The sequence below is a fragment of the Piliocolobus tephrosceles genome, chromosome 6 (genome assembly GCF_002776525.5).
Source record: "Piliocolobus tephrosceles isolate RC106 chromosome 6, ASM277652v3, whole genome shotgun sequence".
In the NCBI taxonomy this organism is placed as follows: domain Eukaryota; kingdom Metazoa; phylum Chordata; class Mammalia; order Primates; family Cercopithecidae; genus Piliocolobus; species Piliocolobus tephrosceles.
Genome location: NC_045439.1, coordinates 90,731,896 through 90,753,426, shown reverse-complemented (window position 1 = coordinate 90,753,426; position 21,531 = coordinate 90,731,896). Strand labels below are relative to the sequence as shown.

Here is a 21,531-nt window from a genome sequence, read left to right as displayed (position 1 = left end):
TCTTACCTGGTTCTATATGGTTATCCAGGCAGGGAAAGGCTGGTGACAGCCAATGAATGGCAGGCTACATGTATCCCACTGGCAAGTTCAGAACTATTTATCCACTACTTATTCAGAACTTTATGGCACTTGAGCCTGAAGAGGTTTTTAAGAAAGGACACAATGGTTTCACAGCAGCGACCAAGTACGGTGTCCTTACCAGCTGGAGTTACAGGCTGTGTTAAACTCTACCCACCCAGACAAAGCGCTGAGCAAGTTCCCCCATTTCACACAAGATGCTCACAGCTCAAGCTGGGAGCAGGGAGAAGGGTGCTGGGCAGGTGGTGGATTCACACAGAAATGGACTATTGGACTATAAAAGACAGCCCCGTCCCACTCCTTGGCATGGGAATAAGTCACAGTGCAATGGATTTTTTTTTTCCAAAATAATATTGTCAAGAGAGGGTGCATGAAAGCTCACAAATGTGTAGAGGCTGGGTAGAGAGCAAGAATCTATAAACTGACTCCATCCAACAGAAATTACAAAGTGCAAGCTGCAGTACTAAGCAAAGTGTCTCACAGAGTAGGGGAAGCCAGACACCATTCCTACTTAACTATGAAACCAACTCAGTTGGCACTCGAGGAGATGTCTGTACAAACTGCAAAGGCAGCACAGAGCAGACAGAGAGAGTGCTTCATGTCGGAGAGAGCAGACTGGGTCAGGGAAAGCTTCCTTCCAGAGGAGGTACTAAAGGAGCCTCAGAGAGATGGAGCTGCAAGGGATAGGATGCCCCAGGTAAAGGGCTCAGAGCAAGGTGTGGGGAAAGTGGAGGGAGGGGTCTGAGAATAGGACAAAGTCCTGTTTGGCTGGAGCTCTAACAGGGAGAGGGGCTGGAGAGGTGGGCTGGGGCCCAACCCCAGGGCACAGGGCCCCAGGAAGGCATGAGCAGAAGCAAACAGAGGAGTCAAGCTCTCAAAATGATTCTGCTACCTGTTACACAGGCAGGAAAGCCAGAGACTTGAGAAATGTGCTTCTGACAAACCCATCCAGCCCTTCATGCTGCTAGCAATGAATACTGAGCATGCTTTGCAAAGGCTGCATTCCATTCTAAAAGCAAAACTTCTACCTCCCGAAACTGCCTTAGGAAAATTCATATGATTTGCAGTTTAAATATATGAATATCAATAATTTAGATTTTAGGAGCAAAAACTTCTAAGATTAGCATTCACATCCAACATTCAGGGAAAGAGAGACACCCCAACTTGGAGCCCGAGTGTCCAGCCGTGTGGGGAGAGCTCCCGTGTACACAAAGAGTGTACTGGGAAGAAGGGAGGGTTGGCAGCAACAATAATGTTCACTGAGCAGAATGGGCTCCTCCTGACCCACAGAGGGAAACTGTTTTCAAATAGTAAGAATAGGTTTCTGGGAGCCATCCCCCTCTGGGCCCTCTTGCCCTCCTGAGCAAGGAAGATGGCGGCTGGGGTTTGGGTTAGAACTCAGAGTACAATCTGTGGCCATGGAATAAAGAGACAAAAAAAGGCTCACAGGGGTGGGGGCACCTGATTAGGTCTGGCAAAAGAGACTTAGCATTGCGACTAATAGGCCCTGCAGACACTCAGAAGAGCCTTTCTGCCAAGCAGTCTGTTTGCATGTCAATCCCTTTGTCCTTCCACTGTACCATCTGGGGAAGGTGCTAATGAGACACTAACTAAGCAAGCAGCAGGCAGCAGAATGGCACAAGGAGGGCAGCAAAACTCTGCAGAGAACATCCAAGAAATCATCATCTCATGAGCAATGAAAAGACCAAGATGGGCACATTTGGGGTCAGTCCATACCAAGGGGCAGAGAACTCCAACATGAATGACAGGCCATACCACCTCTCCCACCTCGACAACTGGGCTCTTGCAGCTCTCTGAAAAGCCCCAGAACTTTACAGCTTCTTCTGCATTCACATCCTCAACATGATGTGGGATCACGGGGCACCGCCTGCTGTGGCCTGCTGCTCTGCTATTCATTATAAAATCATCACCCCACAGTCACCTCATGGCCGGCACTTCGGCTATTTAATCTGTAGACAAAAGTACAAATTCTTCATCCTGTTTAGAATATGCTGAAGTGTGATTTAAAGAAATACATTCCTCTTGGGGTATCATGCTACAAAAATGCCAGAAATGCAAGCCTGAGGGGTTTAATTTTAATAGTAAATGATTAACTCTCCTTGGCTGTGGAAAGGCAGCTCAGCATATGCCAGGACACCAGGCTGACATGGAGTTCGAGAAAGCAATTTCAAGTCGTGCCTTCCCTCCTTCACAGTTTGCTAATGAAATGATTTTAAAAATACAAAAATAGCAGGAAAAATCTGCACTCATGAAGAAAAACAGAAGAAGTGGCCTTAAAATAGAGAGACATTGAAATACTTCTGCAAAAAACAGCGCAACACACCTGGGATGGTCTGGAAATGAGTATGAGCAGCTCATGTGTCTTAGTTCATTTTGTGTTGCTATAAAGGAATACCCAAGGCTGCGTAATTTGCAAAGAAAAGAAGTTTATTTGGTTCATGGTTCTGCAAGCTGTATAAGAAGCATGGTGCCAGCATCTGCTTCTGGTGAGAACTCCAGGAAGCATCATGGCAGAAAGCAAAGAGGGAGCAGGAGTATCACACGGCAAGAAAAGGAGCAAGTCAGAGAGAGGAGGAGGGGTGCCATGCTCTTTTAAACAAACAGCTCTCAGGTGAACTAAAAGAGTGAGAACTTACTCATTTCCACAGGGAGGGCACCAGGCCATTAGTGAGGGATCTGCCCTCATGATCCAAATATCTCCCACCAGGCCCCACTTCCAACATTGGGGATCAAATATCCACATGAGATTTGGAGGGGACAGCCATTCCAACTATATCACCATGGTTCAACAAATATGAGGAAACAACCTGCCTGGGAAGGAAGTGAAAGAGTTCCCTACTAGAAGTTTCCAAATTCCAAGCAGGAGAGGGAGAACAGGAAATCAGGAAGCAGAAGACCAATGGCCTAGGGTATAATCACAGTGAAGCCAGAGGCAGAGCCCTCATATCACCCTGACTTAAAGCAAACAACCTGCCACATAAAGAGGAAGAAAGGCTGCTGCAGCCTGCTTCTGAAGGGCAGCATATCACGTAAAGGAGCGGGCATGGCCCTACTAACTTCAGATGATGGTGACCAAGGCACAGGGTTGCCTCAGCTGCAACTCCCAGATAGCTGTACACAGCTATCTTGCAGGAAAAATCAGAGCAAATCCCCCCGACCCCGCCACTTGCTGTGGTTTGAATGTGTTCTCTAAAGCTCATGTGTTGGAAACTTAATCCCCAATGCAAGAGTGTCGAGAGGTGAGACCTTTAAGAGGTGATCAAGTCATAAGAGCTCAGGAAGGCAGAGCCCTCCTGAGGAGTTTAATGTCGCTATTTCAGGGATGGGTTTGTTATAAAAGCAAGCTTGGCCCTTCTTGCTTTCCTGCTCTCTTTCTTGTTCTCTCTTGCTTTTGCTCTCTCAGTCTTTTGCCTGAGACACAGCATGAGGGCCCCTGCCAGATGTCAGAGCCATGGTCTTGGACTTCCCAGCTTCTAGAACTGTGAGCCAAATAAGTTTCTATTCATTATAAATTAATCAATCTGTGGTATTCTGTTGTAGCAGCAGTAAACAGATTAAGACATGAAGAAACGGAAAGAACACAATATGTTGAAATGCTAAGTCTCAGCGATATTTGAGAAAATCTTTTATAAATAAAAAGAAAATAACCTGGGACGAAGAAAGATTGCTTTTAGATGAAAAACATGATTTCAGAAATGAACACCCAAATGGAGGCAATAAACAATGATACTGCTAAAAACTGAACCAATGAATTAAAAGAAACCTTTGGAAAGTCTCTCAGAGGTCACACACACACATACACAAAGCAAAAGGGAAAGGAGGTAAATATAATATGCAAAAGGCTAAGATTCCTAGATAAGAGAGTCAGGCAATCCATCACAGGGATTTGAGGACTGAGCCGACAGAGAAGACAGAGAAGAGGCATTCAAAGAAATCACCATAAGGACCTCTGCTTCCAACAAGTAACAGGGGCCAGATTGACTTTCCCTTCTGAAACCATCAAGCACCCAACAAAATCTATAGAACAATAGTTCTTACACATTAGACATCAAGTAGTGAAGGACCCTGAGAGACTGGAAAAGAAGAACAAAGTTGGAGGACTAACATTATCTGATTTGAAGATGATAAAGCTACAGTAATCAAGACACTCTGAGCCAGCCATGGTGGCTCATGCCTGTAATCCCAGCATTTTGGGAGGCTGAGGCAGGAGGATGGCTTGAGCCTAGGAGTGTGAAATCAGCCTGGGCAACACCAGACCTTGTCTCTACAAAGAATAAAAAATTAGCCAGACGTGGTGGCGCATGGCTGTAGTCCCAGTTACTCAGGAGGCTGAGGTGGGAGGATCACTTCAGCCTGAAAGGGCAAGGCTGCTGTGAGCTGTGATGGCGTCAGTGCACTGCAGCCTGTGCAACCAAACAAGACTCTGTGCAGAAAAGAATGAAAGAAAGAAAGAAAGGAAGGAAGGAAGGAAGGAAGGAAGGAAGGAAGGAAGGAAGGAAGGAAGGAAGGAAGGGGGATGCTCAGCATAAGCAGAATAGCACAGAGTCCAGAAACAGACACACACCTGTGTAGATAATTGGTGTGCAAAGACAGTTCAATAGAGAAAGAACTGTCTTTTCAACGAAGGTGCCGTGATTCAGCTGAAAGATTAAAAAAACAAAACAAAGCAAAAAAACACCAAAAAACCGAAGGTGCTGGAACAACTGAATATGCTTATACTAAGGAAAAAAAAATAGGCCTGTCCTGAGAAGTAAATAAGATGTATTTGTGAAGTCACTTCACACAGTATGTAAATATTAGTTTCCTCTCTTCTTGGATCCTCTCACCCCCACCCCCCAAAAAATCCATTTCCCTTCCAGCAACCAGAACAGTCTTTATGTATAAAAATGCAAATTGGATCATGTTAACATGCTTTCAGGGACTGCTTCCTGCACTAAGAGTAAATTCCAAGTGCATAATGGTTCTCTGTGGCTGTCCCTGGCCTGACGTTTCCCTCTCATCTCACTGCATGGGATATGGCTTGGCTGTGTCCCCACTCAAATCTCATCTTGAATAACATGTGTCATTGGAAGGATCCGGTGGGAGGTAATTGAATCATGGGAGCAGGTCTTTCCCATGCTGTTCTCCTGATAGTGAATAAGTCTCACAAGATCTGATGGTAATAAAAAGGGGTTCCCCAAACAAGTACTTCTCTCTTTGCCTGCCACCATCCATGTAAGTCGTGACTTGTTCCTCCTTGCCTTCTGCCGTGATTGTGAGGCCTCCCCAGCCATGTGGAACTGTAAGGCCATTAAACCTCTTTTTCTTCCCAGTCTCAGGTATGTCTTTATCAGCAGCATGAAAACTAATACAATGGCCTTCCTCACTTCCCCAGAGCCACCAATACTTTCCCTGCCTCAGAGCCTTTTCACATGCTATGCTATTCCCATGGCTGGGAAAATTCTTGGCCCCATTCCCCCTACCACCTCACAAATTGCTAATTCCCATTCATGTCCTTTCGTTTTCCACTTTACAGTCATTTCCTCAGAGGCCTTTCCCTGTTCCACTCTCCCCACCACCTCTAACATGTAAATTAGGGTCCCCTGCCCCTGTCCCATAGCCTCCTGTTCTTTTTCTTCAGAACATGCCACCAATTTAACTCTATATTCATTATATAACTGCCTGTTTGTCCATTTCCTGAGGTAAAGCTCCATGATGCATGATGACCACAGTTTCATGCATTGCTGCATCTTCCGTTTCTAGTGCGGTGACACGTGCTGATAACTATCTGTTGACTTAAACTAAGACATGCAAGTTGCCTCCCATAAAGATGTTTCCCCTTCATCTGTGAAGACCTGGTGGCCAAGTCATAGTGGCTGGCCTCAGTCTTGGGCCAGGCTGTGGGTAGCCCTGAGAGGAGACAGGACTGTGGGGTGGGGCCTGCATCCACATGGAGGGGCTCTTTGCCTTGTCAGGTTATTTTAGGTAAACCTCAGCTGTGCTGGTGGCCAGCCTTTCTTCCATGGGCTTCAGTAGACACTGCGGATGTCCTGCCCAGATCCCCTGGATCTCATGCACCACTCTGACTGCTGGGTCCTCCCCTAGCTGCTGCAGGTTCTTCAGCTGATAGCTCACACCTGCATCTTCTCCAGAGCCTTCTCCCTGAAGCCACCTGGCCTGAAGTTATCTAGGAGTTACACCCACCCCTCAAGGCCTGTGACCAATGACTAATTTTCCTCACAGAGGGACTGCAAAACCCCACAGCCTTGCCTCAAAGAAGAACTGACTCTGTGCAAGTTACTCTCCCAAGCTTTGTCCCTGTAGATCAGGTTGAAACTAGACTCCCCAGAATCATATCTTTGCCTGGCCTCTCTTCTGACCTGTCCTGACCTATCCAGCTTCTCTCTCTCACCACTTTCTCCTGAGAGTGCTCACAAAAGTGTGTGCACGAATCCCTGACCAGGCAGGGATTGAGAATACCTCCCAAGACAAAGCTGCCTACGGTTGGGGGGGGGAAAAAAAGATGACAAGCATTTACTGAGTACCCAGGCCATGCCGGGCACTGTCTCGGGCACCATCCTCACACCAACACTGATGAGGAACTGGAGGCTGAGGGAGGATCCCTGTACCCTGTCGAAGATCACCCAACTGGTCAGTGGGGAAACGAGGACTCAAACCCAGGCAGAAAGTCCATGCTCTTAACTCCCCACCATGGCTGTCGTTGAGTCCACCCATCTGCCAATTCAGAGCCCTAGCAAGCAGTGTGAGCTGTGTTGTCTAAGATGAAGGCAGGGGTTAATGGGGTAACTTCAACCTGAGTACAAGTGCACTGTTCAAATGTAGAAAGGGCTATCTTCCGAGGCGGCCAGCTCCGCCACTGCAGGTGTTCAAAAAGAAGCCAGTGGCCCCTTCACAGGCCTGTTACGGAGGGAGCTGTAGAACTGAGAGAAGAGTCAGCCTGTGTGACCCTCATGATGCCGAGCTCTTGTGAGTTCAGGTCCTTAGAATATGTGCACTGAGCTCAAGGTTAAAGAATGGCATTGTAAATAGCTCACTGGAAAGTAATTTATGTCATCACCCAAAAGGAGAAAACTGAAAGCCATCTATCAGATCACTGCCTGAGCAAACGACCGGCCAGGGAGGCTTTGCATTGGAGTAGAAGAAAAAAATCTACAAAAATAAAGGGAAAACTGGATGCAGATGTTTTCCTCAATTAGCTTCTACTAAAAAAGCAATAAACAGGAAAGATCAGTGCTATACGTGCACTTTTATTTAGCCATGTGGCATGAGTCATGACATTTCAGAGAGAAATGTGTCTCTCTTTGGTGAAGCTAAAGGAAACTATTTTATTTTCTTTATCGCTGGAGTTTTTGCAACAAAGCTATTTTTAACCAAAGTATTACAAAATATGACCATCACGTGAGATGATTACTGAAATCTAAATCATACCAGCAAGAAGCAGTGATTCAATTTGTCTTTTCAAACATCCCAAAGTAACTCAAATTAATTATATCTGCCTAAAAAAATACCACTTGTAGGTTATTTCTGTTGTAGTTTCCTGTTATAGAAGGAAGAAAAAAGTCTTTGTCGATTGGCTTTCTCAAGTTAGGATAAAAGATACTTCATTAGGAAATCAAGACTCTTTCAAACAGGACTTAAAATGCCAAGTGCTGCACATTTTTCAATTGTGTTGCTGATTACATTTTTAACATTTTGGTTTTCGGTGGTAGTAAATTAAGAAACTATCTTCCTGAAATTTATGTCCTAGATAAAGGACAAATTAGGTTGTATTATTTTATTTATGCGTGGGGGTTTTTGGCAAGGGGTTGCATTGGGGAGCAGTAGTTGGTCCACACTGGAATCATCAGGGTAGCTTTTGAAAGACAGATGTCTGAACTTCACCATAGCACAGTCGAGTTCACAGAAATGAAGTGGAGTCCTGGCATCTGAATTTTTAAAAGAATCAACAGAATTCTGATGCACAGTGAGATTGAGAACCACTGTTTTAAGAGCTGGGAATTTTAAAAACTTATCTACAAAGCTGTAATAAATGTTTTTCAGGCGTCACTTGGGTGTGCCTTGTTTCAAGAAAAGCCATAATATGAAAATGTGATGTAGGAACTTTAGGAGGTGACTTTTAGCATTATAAAGTAGCACACTGGTGTTACATGGTTAAATCTCTGCATGAATTTAAAGCAAGATTTAGCATTCTCAGGTCAATTCACATACATTTTTGGTGGGATGGAAAATACATATGTTAAGCCACTGAAGAGAACTTTAACCTCCTACTCCTTCTTTATCCAGGACAGAGACGCAGTGTTATTGGGAGTTGGGAAAGGCCTGGATCCTGCAGACCACCTCTCCCTGCTTCTCAAATCTAACTTCCTGATTCCCAATAGCCCAGCACAGGCAGAGGCTGGAGAGCTCCCTGGACCACAGAATCTTGTTTAGAGGGAAGCGGCTTGTTCTCTAATGCCAAAGGGGAGAACCCAGTTGGATGTGTATGTAAAATGCACATAAGGTTCACAGTGAGGGCTGTTCCACCTGTATCCCTGGCAGCCTCCCTGATTCCCTGTAAGCCCTGTGCTTGGGAGGCTATGTCCTCTCAGTTATTTCTCTTACAAAGAAATATTTACCATGTATGGAAAATCCAGTCATTCAGTGACATTACTGGGCAAGTCTCCTCTTCCAGTCTTGCAATGCCCAGGTACGCTTCCATTTTATATCCCTTCTCTAAGAAGTTGTTGCCATGAACAAAGCATAAGAGGTCTGTATATCTAGAAGACAAGGTCAGGAAGAGGAAGGAGACTGGTGAGGAGCGGGTGTCCTGGTCTGGTTTCAGGGTCCAGTTATAAAGGAAACCTCTGGAAATGTAGGCACAATGGTCAAGTACCAGCCATCTAAGTCTAACATCTGGGAACTGAGCCTGTACCTTGCAGGCTGTCAGAGCCAGGCCTGAGCGGGCCAGGTGTCACTCACAGACTATGTACTGAGCTGGGGGCCAAACTTCTCAACTCCTGGATGTGCATGGCTTGTTCCCCACTTGGACATTCTGGCCCATCTCCCTACACGGTCTCTTGCATCAGTTCCTGGCCTGGACCCCTCCATGCGCCCCATCTGAACCCACCCTCAGTGTGGCGATCTGCCAATGCTCTCAGCAAAACACAGCCCTGACCTCGGCTCTGGATTGTGCCCAGCTCTGCTGCTGTGCACATGGACAGCATGAAGGGGCAGGTCTGGCCCAAGGCATGGGCAGGTGGGCAGGACTCAGGCATGAGAGGATGAATCAGGTCAGGACAAAGGCAGGCGAAGAGAGATGGAAGCCCAGGCTCAGGGCTGGGCAGCATGAGAAGCAGGGAGAAGTACAGCGAGGGGCAGCCCAGAGGACTTCAACTGCCTGCCTGAGTCTGCATGGCGACTCAATTCCAAGCCCTGCCATATCAGGGAGGTGTGGAGAGGAAGAGGGGGATGTGCTGCTCTGTCCCACCTAGAGTGGCTTCAGCCTACTCCAGATGGATGAGTGGTGAGCATCAGTAGCCCCATCTGGAAGGAAATGAAGAGGAACAGAGCAGGAAAGTGAAGCAGAGGAATAGACTCAGCAAGGCTCAACCTGTATCCACGCTCACATCTGAATGGGCTCCATGCCTACATGATGGGACAAATCAAATCCCACACCACACACAGCCTGGAAGACCATTCCTGAGGCTGTACTTCTGCTGACTCACTGCGTAGGTGATTAATGATTATAAAAAATTAACAGCAGTGAGTATCCCTATCTCCCAGCAGGGCACAATGAGCACATTCTGCATTGCACCCAAGTTTATCTACAAATATAGGCTGGTGGGTCCAAAGGGACCCACCGTCAGTGAATGCATAAGCATCAAAGGAAGCAGTGGATTTTGTGGCTTGACTCAACATGACAAGTCAGGGATGCTGAGGAGGTGCCTCCTGTCCTCCCCACGGTTAAACTCACTTCTAGTAGAAAAGATCTGACAATGAGAACAAGAGGCACCAACGAGGCCACCAAAGACCCTAGACGTCAGCTTTTTTAAAACACTATTTGGGTAAAGAACTAGAGTGAGTGGATAAACTCCCGTTGTTGGTTTCACTGCCTACATATCTCTTGAATTTAACCACTTCCCTCCATCTCCACTGCTACAATCTATACTGGGTTTTACAGTGTCTCCCACCACCCCCTGCCCAAAATTCATGTCCACTCAGAACCGCATATGTGATCTTTTTTGGAAAGAGGGTCTTTGTAGATAGAATCAAGTTAAAATGAGGTCATACTAGATTAAGGTGGGCCCTAATCCAACAGACTGGTATTCTTAGAAGAGGGAAACTTGGACCCAGAGACAAAGTGAAAATACCACATGGTGATGGAGACAGAGATTGGACTGATGTGTCTATAGGAATGGCAAGGACTGTCACCTACCACCAGAGCTAGGAGACAGCCATGGAACAGGTTCTTCCTCAGAGCCTCCAGAAAGAACTGACCTGGTTGCTGACACCTTGATTTTGGACTTCTGACCTCCAGAACGGCAAGATAATACATTCCCATTGTTTTAAGCTGCCCAGTTTGTAGTAATGTACCATGGCAGCCAGAGGAAACTATACTTTTCCGCAACCCCTTGTGTGGATAACTCTAGCATCCTCCTAACCTTAAATATCCCAAAGCTGTCTGGTCGTCCTATGACGTGTTCTCCACTCTGTCGCTAGAGTGAGCGTCTCACATCTAACATGGATCATGGGCCTCCACTGGTTAAAATCCTCAGTGGCCTGCACTGGTCTTGGAGTCAGCATCCACTCTCCCCACCCTTCACCATCTCCTTGCCTGTCTGCCTTCTGCTGCCTTATCAGATTTCACCAAGTATCAATCACTCACAGGGGCGTTCTCCAACCTGCCCAGATATGTCCCATTCTGTGTTGTTTGTTCTTGTTGCCCTCCTGGCCTATTCCTCCACAACACCTATCACAGTGTGTTAGATATGATTATGTCTTTAGTGTCTCTTTTCCCCACTAAACTGTAAACTCCCTGAGAGCCAAGCCACATGGGTTTTATTCATCACTAGATCCCCAGCACTTAGTACAGTGTCTTGCACCAAGTTAGTTAGTACTCACTAAATATGTGCTGGATGAATGGAAGAATGAATAGAACAAAAAGAGAGAAAAAAGTAAGTGCCTCTTTTATTCCCTCTCCTCTACCTGAGCCTGCAATGAGGATTCTCGAGCACATGTCATGCTTTTGTACAGGGGCAAAACTAACAAAGATCAGGGCCTACCCATCTTCCCTTGTCAATGGTACCAAAATCCTAAGACACATTTTAGAGAGCTAAGAAGACAAACAAAGCAGGGCAAGATGGAAAGTTTGGGAAACCACTGATCTATAGTACTGTTTGAGTGGAATTTGCAGTTATCCAAAAAGATGAATGAACTCTCTACAATTCCCAAACACTATCATTAATACTATCCCATATGTCATTGAATGCCTGCTTCAAAGCAGTCTTGTAGGAGATACATTATTGTCTGCATTTACAAGCGAGAAAACAGGCTCAGGGAGGTTAAGACATTCACCCAAGGTAAAGGCCATGGACTGTAACTGTCACCAGGTTCATCTGACTCCAAGTACAGGGATTCTTCCACTCCCCTGTTGCCTCCCTACACCCCTATGCACCCCCCACCTCCACCACTCCTTAGCACACAGGGCTGGTAGAGCTCACTCTGTGCAAGGAGGCCAGCCTTCCAGCCAGAGTCAGCAATGTGTGCAAAAGCACCACTCTGATTCCTTTATCTGCTGTGACACAAGAGCGATAATGAACCCAGCAGCCTGGGCTGGAAATCTGTCCAGATTCATGGAATATCTTTCAACATAAAATATGAGGAAAAAACACAAACAGTTCAGCAGCATCAGCCATGCTATGCATGTAGTGAAGCAAAACAGGCAGGCTGTATAAATATTTAACAATGAGAAAGAACTGAACTGGCTCCAAAGAAACATCTGGGATAACAGATCTAAGGAGGCTGAGGTTTCTAGTGGGAAAGTCACTGTGAAGATACAAACAACAACCAGCCGGCAATTCTCAGATTTCATTCTCATGTGCATTTACCAAGCACCTCTGGCAACTTATCCCTAAATGCTTTGTTTTTAAGTGTTTACTACACAACTGGGCAATTTCCAAGGGGCCTAAGTCAAAAAAAACATGCTTTTCTTGCCATAAAAATGCTTTATTTCTATTTCAAACAACAGAAACTCAACAACAGTGTTAATAGTTGAGTCGAGATCAAACCAAGTTTTTTGGGTTTTTTTTTTTGCCACATTTATCTATGTTACCTAATATAGTAAGAAATGGACTGAATGTGTTCAGGATTCAGATTCTGGCATTAGTCCAAAGACTAAGTTTGGGTATTCCAAAGAAAATAAGCTATATATACGAAAGTACAGTTTTTATGAAGTTACCTTCATGACTGACACTTGGAAATGGACCATCTTTTTCCAGAACTGATACCCCAGGGGTGGACTGCATAGTTCACAGGACCCCTGTGGGATCAATTATCTGCCTCACATTCTTCCACTGAAGGATTCAACCACATAGCTGAGTTCAACAGTCTGTCCTTGCCCTCTTTTGCAAAGTGTCAGGAAGAAGGCCCAGCTGCCTCGGGTAGGCTGAGGCTGCATGTTGACAACTGGCAGCTATTTTCCCAGGCACACATGTTCCAGGAGGTACATGCTGTCCCTTGTGGCATCATGTATAACTGGCTTTCTTCCTGCTCTAGCCTGGGTCCTCCCAGGGTGACAGGATGAGCATGCTACCAGCTCCTCGCTCTCCTCCTGTTCCACGGTGGAGGATGCCGCCTGCTGAACCTGCAAATTTCGTGCTGACCCCAGTGGAGAGCAGGGGATGTACGGGCTTTTGCAGCAAGGTTCCCAAGGCTGCTACAGGCTGCTGTGCTGCCATACACATTTCCCGTGCCTAGTCAGCCTCTGCCCTAGATAGCAAGCATAGAGGGGACAGCAAACTCCCAGAGCTATACTTCTAGCTGCTCCCCACCAAGGCCTGGTTGCCTGAGAGCTGTGCAAACACAAGTTGGGCAGTTGAGTCATGGGGGCAGATCCCATCACTTCATGCCAGTCCCAGCTGCCAAAGGATGCCCTCAACCCAGGCTGCTACAAGCAGCCCCGAGCACAATCACTATTTGCTAAATTCTTTAGTTCAGCAGTTCTCAAACTATAATGTGCACCTAAGTATGTAAGTTCCTGGGGAATCCTATTAAAATGTACATCCTGATTCAGCAGGCCTGGCATGGGACCTGCAATTCTGCATCTCTAAAAAGCTCCCTGCACTTCATGGATGCAAGTGCAGCGTATGCATGAAACATACTTAACAGATTTTACCAGGGTTTACCTCCCAAGTAAACTCAAATAAACATGTGCATGGAGTTCTATAATTAATAAGACATTTCACAAAGTCATAGATCCCGCATCTTTCTGAGGAGAAAAGCTAAGCTCAGAGATCAAAGAGCTTGGCAAAGCCAAGAATAACAGTGGACTCAATCCAGATGACTTGATATGAAGTCCCAGGACGGTTTCACTAAGTCAGTGGTTCTCAAACTTTAACATGCATCACGATGACTTGAGAGGTAGATAAAAATACAGATCTCTGGGCCTCCAGGGATTCTGATTCTCATGCATCTGGCCTAAGTACCACACTTTGAGAAGTGCTCACTAGACTACACATGATCCTAGAGACCCCTGGACATGTGAGCCTGTCTCAGAGTTTTCATACCATTCACCACCATATGCCCAAACCCCACGAAACACTGTCCTGGCTCCTGGTGACCCAGGGATATTGGGTCATGCCAAGGCTTTTTTGTCTCTAGATGCCCCAAAGGCAATAAGCTTCTTTGGCATTGACTATGAGCTCTACTTTGTAGCAGCCGTTCAGCCTCAGGTGTGTGACTCTGAGAACGTCTCAGTAACTTCAAGCCTCATGCTCCTGACCTGTGAAATGGGGCCAATAATCCCCATGCATAGGACCTTGATGAGGCCCAAATGACAAATGGTTCTCAACCCTTCCTGTGCATCAGAATCACCTGGGAAGGTTTAACAAAACACCAGTGCCTAGCTCCCTTCGCAAACCCTGGGCAAGTGTAGTTATCAAATCTCCCCAGGTGATTGATGCTAATGTGCAACTAGGGTTGATATCCACTGAAATAGGTAAACGTGCTAGAAAAATGCAAGATGGCCAGCTGCGGTGGCTCATGCCTATAATCCTGGCACTTTGGGAGGCTGAGATGGGAGGACCGTTTGAGGCCAGGAGTTGGAGACCAGCCTGAGCAAGATGGCAAGACCTCATCTCTACAAAAAATTTAAAAATTAGCCAAGTGCAGTGACACCCACCTGTAGTCTCAGCTACTGGGGAAGGTGAGGTGGGAGAAATGCTTGGGCCCCTCCTAGGCTCAAGAGAGGCTGCAGCAAGCTACGATTGTGCCACTGCACTTGAGCCTGGGTGACAAAGTGAAACCTTGTCTCTACAAAAAAAATTTAAAAATTAGCCAGGCATGGTGGTGCACACTGTAGTCCCAGCTATGTGGGAGGAGGCTGAAGGATTGCTTGAGGCCAGAAGTTTGAGACCAACCTAGGCAATGTAGTGAGATCCTATATCTAAAAAGAGTAAAAGAATTCATTATAGCTATTAATATTTCACTGTTATGGTATTTATTTATTTGTTTATTTGAGACAGGGTCTCACTCTGTCACCCAGGCTGGAATGCAGAGGCACAATCATGGCTCACTGCAACCTGGACCTCTTGGGCTCAAGGGATCCTCCCACTTCAGCCTCCTGAGTAGCTGCGGCTACAGGTGCATGACTCCATACCCGGCTAATTTTTTGTAGAGGTAAGGTCTTGCTATGTTGCTCAGGCTGGTCTCAAAATCCTGGATACAAGCAATCCTCCTGCCTTAGCCTCCCAAAGTGCTGGGAGTACAGGTGTGAGACACCCACACAGCTGTGATGGTTTAATGAGAAGAATAAATGCAACATGCACCGAGTGTTCCACAGGTGTCCTCTCTCCCAGGCAGGGAGACTCTTCGGTGAATGCACCATCTTTAAACTCTCATGGAAATGCAGCCTGATGAAAGGTATATGAGCAGAGCTGCAGAGCTGGCTGAAAATGGCTCCCTAGTGAGCTGTTCTCGTGAGCTGCTATCTGTGCCCAGACCACAGCCTAGCCAAATCCTGTGATCCAAGGCTGAAAATATCTCTGGATTTCCATGAAGCTCTCAGGGAGATAGGAAAGCTTAATCACAGCTGATTGGGACAGTGAATCATGCACAGGAACTTTCCAGCCAGATCCCTTGGGGACGAACCTGGCTCAGGCTCTCTACAAATTATCACAAAGAATCTGGGCTGGAATGGTTGGCAAATGGGAATTCATTCATTCAACAACAGTTGGGGACTCCTACATATAGGAGATAGGGGAAGGAGAGGCTGATCACGAGGTAAGCTGCATCCCACATAACCTTTCTACAGCCATGCAAGGCAGGTATTTGTTGAATGGATGAATAAATGAATAAACTAAGAAGTGCTCAGAGAAAGAAAGAGGGAAGGACAAAGGAGGGGAGAGAGAGAGAAGAAAGGAAGCAAAGAAGGCAGGCAGGCAGGCAGGATGGAGAGAGGAAGGGAGGGAGGGAGGAATTTGGCCTTTGCTTGCACCCTCTTCTGCTACTGGACAGTTCTATTTTGAAGTCATTTTCTACACTGAACCAAAATGCTGACCCAATTCTCTGAATGCAGGAAGAGTCCAGCAGAAACATAGCCACGGAAGTGTGATACAGGGGAAACAGGCTAAATCAACCTTGTCTTGAAGAGTCCGTGGGTTATGCTTGTCCACATCCGCTTCCCAGTCAGGACAGCCAGGCGATCCCCACCCAGGGCAGTGCTTGAGGTCACCCACAAGGCGCCTCCAGTTCTGCTCACCAGGATCAAGGTTCTCCAGAGTTCAACAGCCACAGGAGGGAACCTGGGAAAGGCCACCGGAAGGCACAAAGAATCCGCTCACTCCATGCTCCCTTGGGCGGCCCCTGCCAAGCTGCTGCTGCTGCTCCCTGCTTGCTCTCTGAACCCCACCTCTTGGGCATATCCTGTTACAGTCACAGGCTCTGCTATCACCTGGAATGCCCTGGGCCTCTCCTCAGGTCTTCTCCTTCCCTGCAGAGAGTTGGGGCTCAGGCCACTCAGATATCCAGGATCATTAATTCTGTGGCCCCTCTCTGACACCACTTTCATCTGATTCCGGCACCTCCATGCCTGACATCTGCTGTATCTTCTGCTCAGAATCCTGTAACCCAAACATCCCAACATTCCTGGTGAGAGGAAAAGGCACTTTCCATTCTGCGGAACACTCATCCTTCCCCATAAGGAGCTCCTCCAATACCACCGAGGCCAGCTCTCCTGGGCCAGCCAGTGCCTGTCTGTTGTCTGCCTGCCCACCATCTCTTCTTTCTTTCAGTGACAGACAGCACCTTATTTCCTCCAAGAGGGAATCTTCTTTTTCTGAATCCAAGTGCTTTGGGTGGAGAGGTAGGTTGACCTCACATCCTAGCTCAGAGTCTCCCTGGCCATCAGGATCAGCCAAGAGCAGGGCAGGTGGACCAAAATGAGCCAAGAGAGCCAGGCCCAGGATGTCTGCTACAACCACTGGAGGAAGGCACCCTGTTTCTGCTGGTGCTTTGGGAGTCAGGAAATTATAAGCCCAACACATCTAGTAAATAGTTTTGTTGTCATGTGAGGAGAGCCTTCCTGAGAATCAATCCTGCACAGAGGAAAACAAAGCCATAAAAAATACAGAGAGAGAGAATATATAGTGTGTGTGTGTATATATATAGTGTGTGTATATATAGTGTGTATATATATAGTGTATATATAGTGTGTACTATATATACAGTCTATATATACTATATGTAAACTATGTATACATAGACTATACATAGTGTATATATAGACTAGCAGACATACATTATATATAGTATATATAGCACATAGAGGATATATGTATACAGTTGGTTCTCATTATTTGAGGTATATGTCCTATAGAGTTCCTGTGAACACTGAATTAGCAAATATGGAACCACTGCTTCTAGGGGATTCGGTGTGCAAACCTCTTGTTTATAATGTTCTTGTCAACTGTTCAATAAGTAATCTTGTTTTATGTGTGTTTCTGTCTAAAGACACCTTATTTAACATATGCTGTTGATTCATTGACATTGAACTCACGGCCAAACAAAGCTCATCTAAAATTCCTGTTTTCTCTGTGAGGCACATCACAGCCATCCTGAGCTGTAGAACGCTAGCTTCAGCACACCACTCAGGGGTTATTTTAAACAGTGAAGTAACCAAGAAAAATCCCAAAAATGCAAAAACTGTGGCCCCAAACAGAGCATGAAAAGGATACTTGTTCACAGTATGAGCTGAAACAAGGCAGAAGGGGCATCACCTTGTCCAACCTCAGCTGGAAATCTGTATATCAAGTGATGCAAATTTTTTGCCACTCTGCACATGTCCACAAACTACCACAAAAGCTCCATGAGCATTAATGTCTGGGGTCATAGGTAAGTTTTGGCTAGAAGGTGAATTTGTTAGTATAAAATCCACAAATCAAGAAGACTGACTATTCTTTCGTTAGCAGTGTTTCGTCACCTGGATCCTTCTACGCCTGAGGCCAGTGGTGCCCCTTTACACCAATTTCTTTTTCACTCAAGCCAGTTGGGAGGTGGTTTTGTCAGTTAAATCCAGGCTGGTTTTACAGCCTCTCTTTTCTGGAAGCAAGGTCTCTGGAAGATGCTGGCTCCCCTAACTGGCCCTTTGAGGTCCCTAGAATCTTCAGAGTCCTCAACATCCCAATCACCCCTACAAAGGGAAAGTTCGGCCCTCCTCAGGCATTGCTTGTGGAGAAATTTCACAAGTGTGTATCCAGTTCCTCAGCTTGAGATAGCCAATCCCTTCCGCCTGCCTGTCAAAATAAGTGCTTGAGAAGAGTGAGGTTCCTGTTTTGGCCATCCACAGTAAAAGCACTTAGCGGTGTTCACCTGTAACTACTGCTGATTAGGGTCCTGCGGAAGGGACACACTTTCTGCATTGCTCTCAAGCTTCCAGAGCCAATGCCACCCCTCTTCTGTGTGTGCTGCTCATCGCAGTACAGCAGGTCTCCTGATCAGCGGGCAGTAGGGGCTTGGGCTCATGGCCCTGAGCCTTCGGAATAGGTTCTCTTGGGTTTTTCACCAGTCCCCCTCCTCCAATCTGCCTCCATTTCTTACATTGGTGGATGAGGCCTTGAGCAAAAGAGTAGCATCAGAGCTGGAAGGAGCCTTAGAAACTTCCTGGGTCAAGATGAGGAGAATGAGGGTCAGAGAAGAAAGGAACTTGCCAAGATCACAAAGTGAAAACCAGAACAAAAGCAAGGACCTCCCAACTCCCTTTCCAGCACTTTTCCACTAGCAGTGTCACTGTTGTATGGTAAGGCTTCACCCATTCTCTCTCCATGTTGACAAATGCTAGTTTTATTCACAGACAAGTCAGATCAGGACACTGACCCACATCACTCCATGATGTTTCTAAGGAGACTGTATATAACTTTTCACCCACTCTTTATCGCCACCTTTCCAGCTAGGAAAAAATTTAATTCAACAAAGAACTCCACCATCACCATCACTCCAGATGCTACAACTCTTTGCAAGCAAATTGATTTTCTGGGGTCCCTGAGCCAACAGGAGTCTGCAGGCCCCAGTGAAATCAGGTTTCTTGTCCCCTCCCCCGTGCACATACAAACCTCCACATGTTCAGTACAGGTGACCCTGCAGGTCCAACGAATGAGACATTGAATCACCACTGAGGGAGGCTCAGAGGAGGGAAACTCCACTGGGAAAGGAGGTCAGGCTGCCCTAGTTAAGCCACCCCCACTCCAGTAGTCCTCGCCTGGCTCCCTGCCTCGCCTCGACACTCTTCCACCCTGACTCTCCCAAAGTGGACCATGTCACCTCTTACCAGGCCTAAAACCACATGAGTCCAGGGACAGGAGGGTTTGAGAGATTCGAGTCCAATAAATGAAGGCATTATGCCACACCTGAAGCTTTTTAATACAATTTTAAAATTATACCTATGCTTGGGCTGCTTACATACGAAGCCCACTCCTGTCCTGTCCTGAGCACCAGGAAAACCCTAAGGCCTGTCTGAGTAGCAGCCCAGTTTCAGAGACCTCCTCCAAGCTCTGCCCCCACGGAATCAACAAGGGTTTGTTGTATGTTCTGGGAAAGTCGCATCATACCCTATGACTGTGAAAGAGACCCTGTCTTCTCTTCCACCCTAAGAATAAGAACCCACTTCTCCAGCCTCATCTTGTTCTTCACAAGAGGGGTCTGGCCCATAGGCGAGCTCAGAGGCCTGGCTCTTCACCTTTCACAGGGTCTTCTCCGGCATCCTGGAGGAGGCCCTCCACCGCACCAGTTCTGGCTGCCTTGCCACAGTCCAGTGTCCACTCTGAGGACATTTCTGTTCAGATGTGGTTCGCATCACCTGTTTAAACTCTCCCAGACACATTCAGACTTCACATGGACAGAAATGTCCACCCAACTCTGATGAACCAGCTGGCTACACCCTTGGCCAGAGCCTGACCTGCCTTGACCATCGCTTCCCTGGCAGCTTCGCCAGCTGGGTCTCCTGACTGGGTTTCCAAAAGCCACATCCTCTGGTCACATGTAGAAGTCTGGGAAAGACAGTACTTTCCAGAGAAGGTGATTTCAGCTGTCAAACCAACATTTCCTGGTTGGATGGTTTTTCCCCTTTTACATCCCTCCCAAATATTTAACTTTATAAGGTGTTTTCCTTAGGATTTCTATATGGAGTTTGCTAATTCAGGCAGGAAAATGGGGTAGCAGAGAGTCTTTCTGAGTCTATTTCAGCATTGCTGTTTTACAAGCACATCAAAGCTTACAGCCAGGAGAAAAAGACACTGTCCTTACACCTTAATTCTCTATCCTCTTCCTCCTTTTATACATCTTGGATCATCAGCACTGAGAAAATTACTAATATCCTTCCAAAACAACTGTACACCCCTCACTTTTAGCAACATCTGACTCAGTCTTATCATAAGTGTATTATAGATGGAATTGTGTTCCCCACTAAAATTGGTATGTTAGAGTCTTAATCCCCAGTACCCCAGAATGTGACTATATTTGGGAGACAGGACTTTTAAAGAGATCGTTAAGCTTAAATGAGATTATATAGGTGAGCCCTAATTTAGTGACTGGTGTCCTCATAAGAAGAGGGAGAGACACAAAAGATTCATGCACACAGAGGAGAGACCTTTAGGCTGGTTATAATTCTTGCGAGAATAAAAGAAGGTGGCCATCTCCAAATCAAAGAGAAGGGCCTTAGGAGACAACAAACCTGCTGACATACTGATCTTGAATGCAATGGACTAAATGCTTATGCTCTCCCCAAATTCATATGCTGAAATTCTAATCTCCCAGATGATGATATTAGGAGATGGAGCCTTTAGGAGGTGATTAGGTACTGTTATGAAACAGATCCCAGATAGATAGCTAGTCCCTTCCACCATGTGAGGACACAGCTAGAAGGCAACATCTATGAACCAGAAAGTAGGCCCTTGCCAGACACCAAGGTGCCTTGATCTTGGACTTCCCAGTCTCTAGAACTGTGAGTGTATTAATCTGATCTCCCATTGTATAAAGAAATATCTGAGACTCGGTAATTTACAAAGAAAAGAGGTTTAATTTGCTCACCATTCTGCAGGCTGTACAAAAAGCATGATGTTGATATTTGCTTGGCCTCTGGGGAGGCCTCAGGAAACTTATAATCATGGCAGAAGGTGAAGGGAAGCAGGTGTCTTACATGGTAGAAGCAGGAACAAGAGAGAGAGTGGGGAGGTACTATACACAACCAGCTCTTGTGAGAACTCACTTACTATCATGAGAGCAGCACCAAGAGGATGGTACTAAACCATTCAGGCGAACCCGCCCCCATGATTCAATCACCTCCTATCAGGGCCCGCCTCCAACATTGGGAATTACAATTGAACATGACATTTGGGTGAGGACACAGATCTAAACCATATCAGTGAGAAATGAATTTCTGTTACTTAAAAGATACTCAGTTTATTGTATTTTGTTATAACAGCCAAAATGGACTAGGACATTGAATGCCCAGCCTCCAGAACTATGAGAAAATACATTTCTGTTATTTAAGTAACCCATTCTGTGGTATTTTGTTATGGCATCCTAGGCTGACCACAATAAACAACACACTCACTAATTCATCAGGCTTCTGCTGAAGGCCTACAATGGGCAAAGCACTGAGTTTAGCACTGTGGGCAGACACAAAAGTAAGTGAGAATACAACAGCTCACAATATGATCAGGGAGAATGACAACACAAATATAT

The 21,531-nt window shown here is 46.2% G+C and overlaps 1 protein-coding gene across 3 annotated transcripts in view; it reads right to left on the bottom strand.

The window, feature by feature from the left end:
- The window catches only part of ARNT2 (aryl hydrocarbon receptor nuclear translocator 2), a 161,019-nt gene that overhangs the window by 102,021 nt on the left and 37,467 nt on the right, over window positions 1-21,531 (bottom strand). The gene's annotated exons all lie outside the window — the stretch shown is intronic.